Below are 9,665 nucleotides of genomic sequence, written 5' to 3' on the forward strand. Positions count from 1 at the left end.
GCTATAGTTAGTGAAGCAATAGTCTTTATATTGTTGTCCTAGTTCACATTAACTATCAACTTGACTGTGGCAGTTTGAATGAGAACGGCTATTTCCATAGGCTCATATATTTGAGAAACGTTTGTTTCCCAGTTGGTGGACTGCTTAGGAAGAATTAGGAGGTATTGTTTTGTTTGAAGAGGTGTTTCACTGGTGCTGGGCTTTGAGGTTTCAAAAGCCCACACTCGGCCAAGTCTCTCTCTTCTACCTCCTGTCTGCAGATCCAGATGGAAGCTCTCAACTACTGCCTGTGGTGCTTCTGGCCATGTAACTCTCTGGAATGTAGAAATGTCCCCAATTAATTTTTTAAGTAGCTACCTTGGTCATGTGTCTTTTAACAGCAATAAAAAGTAACTAAAACAATGACATATTCTAGAATTACCTGAAAAGAGTCTTTGTTGAGTATTACCTTTATCAGTTTGGTCTGTGGCCATGTCTATGAGGGACTGCCTTTATTGCCTTAATTTAGTTCCTTCTCAAAACCTATTTCCACAATAATTTCTTTCTAAAATGTCTGTTTCTTTAATTTTTTGAGTCACGATCTCACTCTGTAATCCTGGCTGGGCCAATTTTATATAGATGAGGATGTCCTCAAACTGATCCTTTTGTTTCTGGATGCAGAGTCCTTAGGTTACAGATGAACATCACCATACCTGGACACCAATTTCCATCTTATCACTCAGAGCTTAGATGGGGCAACTAGTCATTAGGAAATTCACATTTGTTTGGAAAATACAGCATCCATTTGCGTCTTTTTGCCCCAACCTTCACAACAGAATAGAAGAAACCAGAGGAGTTTTTATTCCCTTTTCACAAGCTCTTTTCCTAATCCCATCTTAAATTTCTTATTACCCTAAATAGAATGAAGCCTTCAAATTTTAGGTTCATTCAGGCTTCTTGAGAATGTTTAAAGTTACCCAAGATTGATTGGTTTATTTCTATTGTTTTTATTCTATTATTTTTAAGTCTTGGAATTCAGAGCATGCTTCTGTGTGAAAAATTGATTTGAAGTGCCTGAAGAGTTCTGATGTATAGCAAATCAGTTTTGTAACAAATATAAGAAAGAGCTCTGAATGATTCTTACATCTGCCTGTAGCAGAGTAACCCACTAGGAGCCAGACCAATGAAACAATAGCCATCATAGTCAATCATTGTCCTGGTAAATGATGATTCATGTATAATGTTTATTTAGAAGCACCTCTTATAATCACTGTATATGTGTTGATAGAAATAAATTGAACTATTATTTCATGGTTCACTCAATATGATGTATTATCTATGCATTAAAATGATATACATATATCATTTTATATATGTGAATAATTTATGAAATATTCTCATAGAAATAAGCACTATAGCTTGGGTAGCCACTAGCATTTATGATGAACGTTTTACCATGTAACTCCGTCCTACCTTTCTTTTTTTGCCATGCAAATGAGACTTTTTTATTAATTTCAACAATAAAAATAATTTAAAAAGTATAAGCCTGGCAGTGGTGGCACACGCCTTTAATCCCAGCACTCGGGAGGCAGAGCCAGGTGGATCTCTGTGAGTTCGAGGCCAGCCTGGTCTACAGAGTGAGTTCCAGGACAGGCTCCAAAACAACACAGAGAAACCCTGTCTCAAAAAACCAAAAAAAAAAAAGAAAGAAAAAAAAAGTATAAACAATCTCATAGTACAAAACAATAAAGAAAAGTGACCAGGGGTCAAACAGCTGATACATATCAGTTAACACACTTGCTTTCGATGTTTGGATGGTTGATGTAATTCCACTTATGTACCCCTAACCAGCCTCTCAAACTCACTAGGTGAATTCTAGATTATTCCCTAAACACAAAACAGATCAATGTACATAAAAGAAGATTAATTCGCACTAGCTGTTAGCTGTATCTACTGGTCTGCATTTCAGCCTGACAATCTGAGTGGAACACACATTAACAGCCCATGTAGTTTCTGGTGTTTAGGAATTCACCGGGCAAAGCCAGGTATGGAGGCACAAACCTTAATCCCAGTGTTTGGGAGACAGGCAAGTTTAAGAGACTAACCTGGTCTACACAGCAAGTTCTGTAAGTGGATCAAATTTCAATAGTACTTGTTCACACAATCAAGTCTCCTGCATCTTTTAGGAGAGGTGATTTCAGCCACAGCTTTACTACTGACAAAAATCAAGAGTGTGTGAGGGTCACTATTGAAAATCCTACCTTAAAAAGCCTTTTCAGGACTCCATACAAACTAGAAATGGGGCAAAGTATAACTTGGAAAAAAAAAAGATACTGCTTTTCATACAAATGAAGACCGGGCCTGGGCTAACGAGCAAGTGTCCCAAATCCCACCTAAGTTTCTAGTGACTCAAAGCTGGAAGTTCTATGAAGCAGGAGATGCCCTTATCTCTGGGGTAACATTCACCCTGTACATGACTAGCACTAGCAGGCTAATATAGATCATACAGGACTGACTTCAAAGCTGATGAAAAAGCATTTGAAGTCACTGAAGAATACAAAGCTTTGGAAATGACATGCTTACCCGGCACTAACTTCTTAGTCACTTAGATTTTAATCAGCTGCCATCAGTGGTAAAGAGAACACTTGGCGCTTGGTCTAGAAACCAAATAAACCAGGCTTTCGTCCTCCTTGACTATGTGCAAAGTGCCAGTTTTATTTACAAACTTAAGTAAACTCTATAGAGTCCGCAGGAAGGAGTGGATGAGGCTGACATCTTTAAATGGCCTTGTGGCAACTAAATGTTTAGTCCTGCTTGCTGGAGGTCCGCCTCTTATAAAGCCTGGATCAATGCTGTTAGCGGGTGCTTTGAGCCAAAGGTGACCAAGGACAGGATCTCCCCTTTTGTTGTTAAACATCCTCTCTTCTTCTAGTGACCCACTAGCAAAAAAAGAACTGACTGAGGTAGCTACATAACTTTTAGACACCGGATAACAAATTTAATGACCATTCATGGTATAGATAGTTGATTGTTTTTGTTTTTTGTTTTGTTTTGTTTTGTTTGCTGATTATTTTTTTTTTTATGACAAAGGGAGGAAAATCAGCAGAGAGCACCGTCAGTTTACTTAGAAATCAGCATCCAAGGTAAAAGAATTCTCTGTTGAACTCGACATCACCCCCATCCTCTGGTACTCGCCCAATTGCTTCTCAAAAAAGTTGGTCTTTCCTTCTAGTGAAATATTTTCCATGAAGTCAAATGGATTCTCTACTTTGAAAATCTTGTTAAAGCCCAGCTCCAGCATCAGCCTGTCTGCCACAAACTCGATGTACTGCTTCATCAGAGTACAGTTCATCCCGATGAGCTTCACAGGCAAGGCCTCCGTAAGGAACTCCTGCTCTATTCTCACGGCGTTGACAATTATTTCTTTTACCCTCTGCTTCAATGGCTTGTGTACCAGGTGCTTGAACATCAGGCAGGCAAAGTCACAGTGTAGGCCTTCGTCTCTACTGATAAGCTCATTGGAAAATGTAAGACCGGGCATCATTCCCTGCTTCTTGAGCCAGAAATTGATGCGAAAGAACCGAAGAAGTAGCCTTCCAAGGCGGCAAAGGCCACAACACGTTCTCTGTACGTAGCCTCTTTGTCCCAAATCCAACGCAAGGCCCAGTCCGCCTTCTTCTTCACAGAAGGCATCGTTTCTATAGCAATGAAGAGATACTCCCTCTCCTTAGAATCTTTAATGTAGGTGTCAATAAGGAGACTGTACATTTCAGAATGTATGTTTTCCATGGCAATTTGGAAGCCATAGAAACAGCGGGCCTCTGTGACTTGAACTTCTGACTATGCTGTCACTCGCTGCGAAGAAAGCCCGAACGAGAGGTATAAAATGTCTCTCGTCGGGTTTCAGGCTCCCCAGTGCTGGATATCTTTGGAAAGGTCCAAAAGGAGACCTCAGCTTTCTTGTACATCTGCCAGATATCATGGTATTTGATGGGAAACATGATGAAGTGCTGGGGATTTTCTCTCAGTAACGGCCCATCCTCAACGCTGGGGTTAGTAGAGACTTTACTTTCCGGTTAGACCGGGTCCGGTAAGATTCTCCTCGCAACCTTGATGGCCAGGACGCAGGTGGCGCTGAGGGCCAGGGGCATGTTCTCCTTCTCGGCCAGGCTGAGCCGCTTCAGCAGCGACACCTTCAGCTGCTGCTGGTCGGTGATGGTGGCGAGCAGGACGCAGACAGAGAGCATGGCGAGTGAGAGCAGCGGCTGAGGCAAGGAGAGGAAAGCAAGGCAGCTGGAACCCGGGTTGAAGCGTCCTGCCTTTCTTTGATCTTGTTTGTTCATGACCTACCAATGAAATTTGATAGCTAAGTTTTTACTTCGTCTTTCATTGTGAGTACAAAGGGAGAATAGGAAAGTTTGTGACGTAGGCCACATAAAGCCCATTCCTGGTAGTAATGTGCCTTTATTAGTTAGGGTTATTATTGCTGTGTTGAAACACCATGACCAAAAGAGACTTGGAGAGAAAAGTGTTTATTTGACTTATACTTTCACATCACTAATCACTGTTGGAGGAAGTTAGGGCAGTAATTCAAACAGGACAGGAACCTGGATGCAAGAGCTGATATAGAGGACATGAAAAGTGCTGATTAATGACTTGCTCTCTCCATGACTAGCTCAGCCTGTTTTCTTATAGATCACAGGACCTAGGGATGTCACAATGCACAATAGGCAGGCTTGCCCCTTCCCCGATGATCATTAACTAAGAAAATGCTCTATAAGCCTTCCTAAAGCCAGATATTATGGAGGTGTTTTCTCGATTGAGGTACCCTGCCCTCAGAAGATTATAGTGTATGTCAAGTTGACATGAAACTAGCCAGCACAGTTAGAGCTAGACACTAAATAGTGCTATGTCTTTCTAGGGAGCAGCTGTCTGTTTAGGACAAATTATTCAATGAGTGATAATATCATTACGTGAGTGTATTCATCATCTATGCAGTGTTCTTGATCACACATTTGTTGATTTTCTGAGTAAGAGTAGTGTATATTGTCAGGCGTAGCCTGAAAGAATAGTGAGCTCTAGGACAATGTTAGTATTTGAGTAATTCCTGTGAAAATATGTAACATGAGCACCGAATAGCTGAAATAAATTTAAAGAAAAATTTTACAAGAGTTCTGACCAAACTAGAGTAAGGGTGAGTACAACTATAATCTGGTGACTCAGTAAGATTAGATGAAAACTTATCCTTTGTGTTTTATGTGGATGTTTGGTTCATTCCCCTTTCCTCTCCCCTCACCTCCCCACCCATCCCCTCTCCCCTCACCTCTCCCTCTCCTCCCCTCTCCTACTCTCCCCTCCCCTCGCCTCTCATTTCCTCCCCTTGTATTTTTGAGGCACAGTCTTACTATTTATCCTATGTACCACAGGCTGGTCTGGAACTCCTGCTTCAGCAAACCAAGTACTGTGCTTACAGAAACACACCATGATTTATTAATCCTAATTCCATATCCAACATTTTCCTGGATTATTTTGAAGAAGACATCTGTATCTGTTCCTATGTAGTTTTTTCTATTTCTTAAAAAAGTCATTGCATCAACATAGCTCATACTAACTGCCTGATCTTTCAGAGACTATAAAATTATATATATATATATATATATATATATATATATAATATATATATATAGCTACAGACAACCCAAAAAATGCCTCCTTGAGCAATTCCTATAGGAACATAAGAAGAATGAGGTTGGCACCACAGTTAAGAGTGTATGAAATGACTTATTACATTGCCATTTTGAGAAAGAAGACATCTAAGTTCTCAGTTGTCCCGTTTCTGATGGATGATATAGCACCATTCAGACAGATTGTTGATAATAGGTTAAAATTTGTAAAATTATATTCATAAAAAATTTTCTAGTTATATTGCCATTTATTGTGTTTCTTAAACTTTGAAGAGTTCAAGTGCTGGTTTTAGTAGTAATAATTGAAGGTAAAAAGATATGTGCATATGATACTTCATAAGACAGAAGAAATGACATTACTTCTAATAACAAACAACAGCAAGTACACAAATAAATAATTTCAACAATGCAGTGATGAAATAGATGAGATTCCTTATGCAAAAATAGTGATCAGAAAATATTCACAGACAGGTATACAACAAGAAAGAATAGTCTGAATTGTTGATGCCATTTCTTACCTTCCTTCTATAGACATACATTTATTTTTACAATTTTAGAAAGACACAGAGTAGTTGAACTGTATTTCCTCATTTTTTTTTAATTTTTACCAGGTCATGTGTTTTGATTTGGACAAAAAGCTGGTGAGACATTAAAATATGCTTAAGCTATTTCATCATAGTTTCTTGAGTTTTCTTGACCTGTCCCCAAGGAAAAAAAAATCCTAGATATCCAATACCATTTCTACTTGGTTGCAGACTGATACAGATGGAATAAACTTAAATTTGCTCAATTTACACAAAGTAAGATCCATTTGAAGAACCACTAATTACTAGCTGAGTCAATCCAAAATCTGTAAAACCCCTAAGCCACTGAAAAATTGAGATTTTTGTCATGAAACATTATTGTACTGATAATTATCTAGTATAATTAACTTTGAAAGACAATTGGGGGAAATGTGAAAAACAAAAAAATAATAAATTCTAAACACACAGGAATTATGTTTCATTATTACAGTCTTGTAAGTACGAAGAATTTAGCATGCTTTAAGTTTTGAAGTTATTTCAGCTTATTTACATTAGTTTCTAAAGGGAAAAGATTGTGTCATAGTTTTTGACATATGTCAACACTCCACTTAGTGCCCGTTAACATGATAGTCATATATCGTTGAAATAAACTAGATATTCCAAAACAGTAATTTATAATCGCCATAGCTATCATTGAAATACATCTGTGTAAAATCAGTGGACTGATACATTTTATATTTTGTCATCCTGACTATGCTCAGATAATTTTATTCTTAGCTATGTATATGAGGACCAAAATGCTTTCAAAATATTACTGACTGAAGACTAAAATTGCATTGGCATTTTAATCAAATTATGAACTCACAGTGGTATGTAATATACCTTCATATAATTTTAGACCAAATAGTAGGTAATGCTGAAATGTTTGTTCTATTATTATTTTCTCTGTGTTTCAATTAAAATTCAAAGTGATACCTTTCCCACATACTATATTATGTGTGACAAATATAAAATATTTTGCTTTCTGAAGGAAAATAAGTAATAAAGAAAATAACAATTCCCAGGTTTTTCTACATTGGCATGTTATGCATATCTGTATAAATACTATTTTATTACATTAATTCACATCAGGCATCGAAATTGTTACCATATAATAAAACTGCTCAGAAATGTAAATTGTGAGAATTTATTGTATATGTATTCCTGGCACAATAGATTTATCTGACTTACCAAAATTTTTCATGTTTTACTTCAGCAACACAAACTATTAAGAAATAATTTAAAATAATTTAAACGTAATGTTTTAAAAATATGTTTTATTAATTCTTTAAGAATTACATACATTGTATTTTGAACATTTCCCACCCTCCTCATCTCCTCTTACATTCTCCCTCCATTCTATACCCACACAACATTGTGTCCTCACTTAAAAAATCTCCATTGAGTCTCGTTGCTGGATATATACTCTTAGGCATGTATACTGGAGCTCAATAGATGTCTGTTAGTAAGTGGTGGTTCTACATTCGTCTACAAGATCCATAACCTCACTAATTTTGAGTATTTGTCTAGTTTTCCAGTACTACGTATGATTTCTCTCTCTCTCTCTCTCTCTCTCTCTCTCTCTCTCTCTCTCTCTCTCTCTCTCTCTCTCTCTCTTTTGGTTTTTCAAGACAGGGTTTCAGGGTTTCTCTGTGTAGCTTTGTGCCTCTCCTGGATCTCACGCTGTAGACCAGGCTGGCCTCGAACTCACAAAGATCCACTTGCCTCTGCCTCTGTCTGCCGAGAGCTGGGATTAAAGGCGTGCGACACCACCACCGGGCCTTGATTTCTCTCTTGTTAAGTGGATCATAAGCCTATTTGGAGAGCTGTTGTTTTCCACAAAGTTATTCTTGCCACTCCTGCATCCTTAGGGTTATCATACCATGTTGATCATTCTTGTGGCATTATATGTGATATGTGTTGTTCATAAGCATCAAAACTGGGTGGCATATGCTGGTACTGTGAGGGCTAGTTCTCAGGGAGTTGGAGGAGGCATTCAAGTCAGTTCCAGGTCAAGGTCCCATGGGCCCTGCAACTGAAGTGCATGGTGTCTTCAGCTACAAGGACTTACCTTCTGACTCTTATAGAAAAACAAAGGCAATAGCAATATCCTGCAATGATTTTTTTGTTGGTGTTGGTTTTATTTGTTGTTTTTGTTTTTTGCTTTTTTTATTTGAGACAGATTCTTACTGTTTATAGCGGGCTGGGAGCTTACTATGTAGACTCAGCTCACCTTGAACAAATAGACATTCCTCTGCATTGCTTCTGGAGTGCTATTATTAAAGGTGTGTGCCACTACAGCCAGCCTGCAGGTGATTTTGGGAGCGTATATTCTACAAGATTATAATAAACTTGCTGTAATCAGAAGCTATGTCTGTGAGATACTGCCTCAAAGTAAAGTACGGAGCTGGGGATATAGCATAGCTTATTGGAAGATCATTGTGTAGCATAAGCAAGGCCAGAGGTTCAATCCCCAGCACTGGTGTGTGTGTGTGTGTGTGTGTGTGTGTGTGTGTGTGTGTGTGTCCCTGTCCATCGAAGTTATATAGAGAAAAAACAAATAATTAAAACAAGCTCTTTTTTATTTTATCACTGGACATTCTTTCTTATTACTCTCCCATTTCATAAAACACATATGTGCTTAACTCTATTTGTATGGAAATATTTCCTCATTATCTGCCTGTTCTATATCATGGTTTGAAATTATTCTCCCTACCCATCTAATAGTCCAAGGATAGCGAGACATAATGTGAACATCTCCTTATGATCTTCCCTTATTCCTGAGAATATGGCTTTGTTTTTGGGATTTGCTATTGATGGTATTTGTGCAATAGCTATAAAGAGCATTCTGGTAATACATGGACAACAACAAAAAAATTGAAATATAAACTTCAATTTATTTTTCCCATTTCTAAAATTCACCCAACCATATTTTCAGATGACATTTTTGTGGTATTGTGTTCCCCAAAATATTGTGCACCCTAATAAACTTATCTGGGGTTCAGAGAACAGAGCAGCCACTAGACATAGAGGCCAGAAAATGGTGGCATACACGCCTTTAATCCTATCACTTGAGAGGCAGAGATCCATCTGGATCTCTGTGAGTTTAAAGCCACACTGGAAACAGCCAGGCATGGTGATTCAAACCTTTAATCCCAAGAAGTGAGCCTTTAATTCCAGGAAGTGAGGGCAGAAAACAGAAAGATTTATAAGGCATGAAAACCAGGAACTAGGCAGGTTAAGCTTTTAGGCTTTTAGCAGCTGTTCAGCTGAGATTCATTCTGAATAAGAACTCAGAGGCATCCAGTCTGAGGAAACAGGATCAGCAGAGGAATTGACAAGGTGAGGTAGCTGTGGCTTGTTCTGCTTCTCTGATCTTCCAGCATTCACCCCAATAGCTGGCTCAAGGTTTGTTTTTATTAATAAGACCTGTTAAGAT

General features: G+C 38.3%; 1 pseudogene; it reads right to left on the reverse strand.

Moving 5' to 3' along the window:
• Positions 1 to 2,970: 2,970 nt before the first annotated feature.
• LOC114704145 lies at positions 2,971 to 4,226 on the reverse strand (annotated as a pseudogene).
• Positions 4,227 to 9,665: the final 5,439 nt, after the last annotated feature.

This window comes from Peromyscus leucopus, chromosome X (assembly GCF_004664715.2).
Source record: "Peromyscus leucopus breed LL Stock chromosome X, UCI_PerLeu_2.1, whole genome shotgun sequence".
In the NCBI taxonomy this organism is placed as follows: domain Eukaryota; kingdom Metazoa; phylum Chordata; class Mammalia; order Rodentia; family Cricetidae; genus Peromyscus; species Peromyscus leucopus.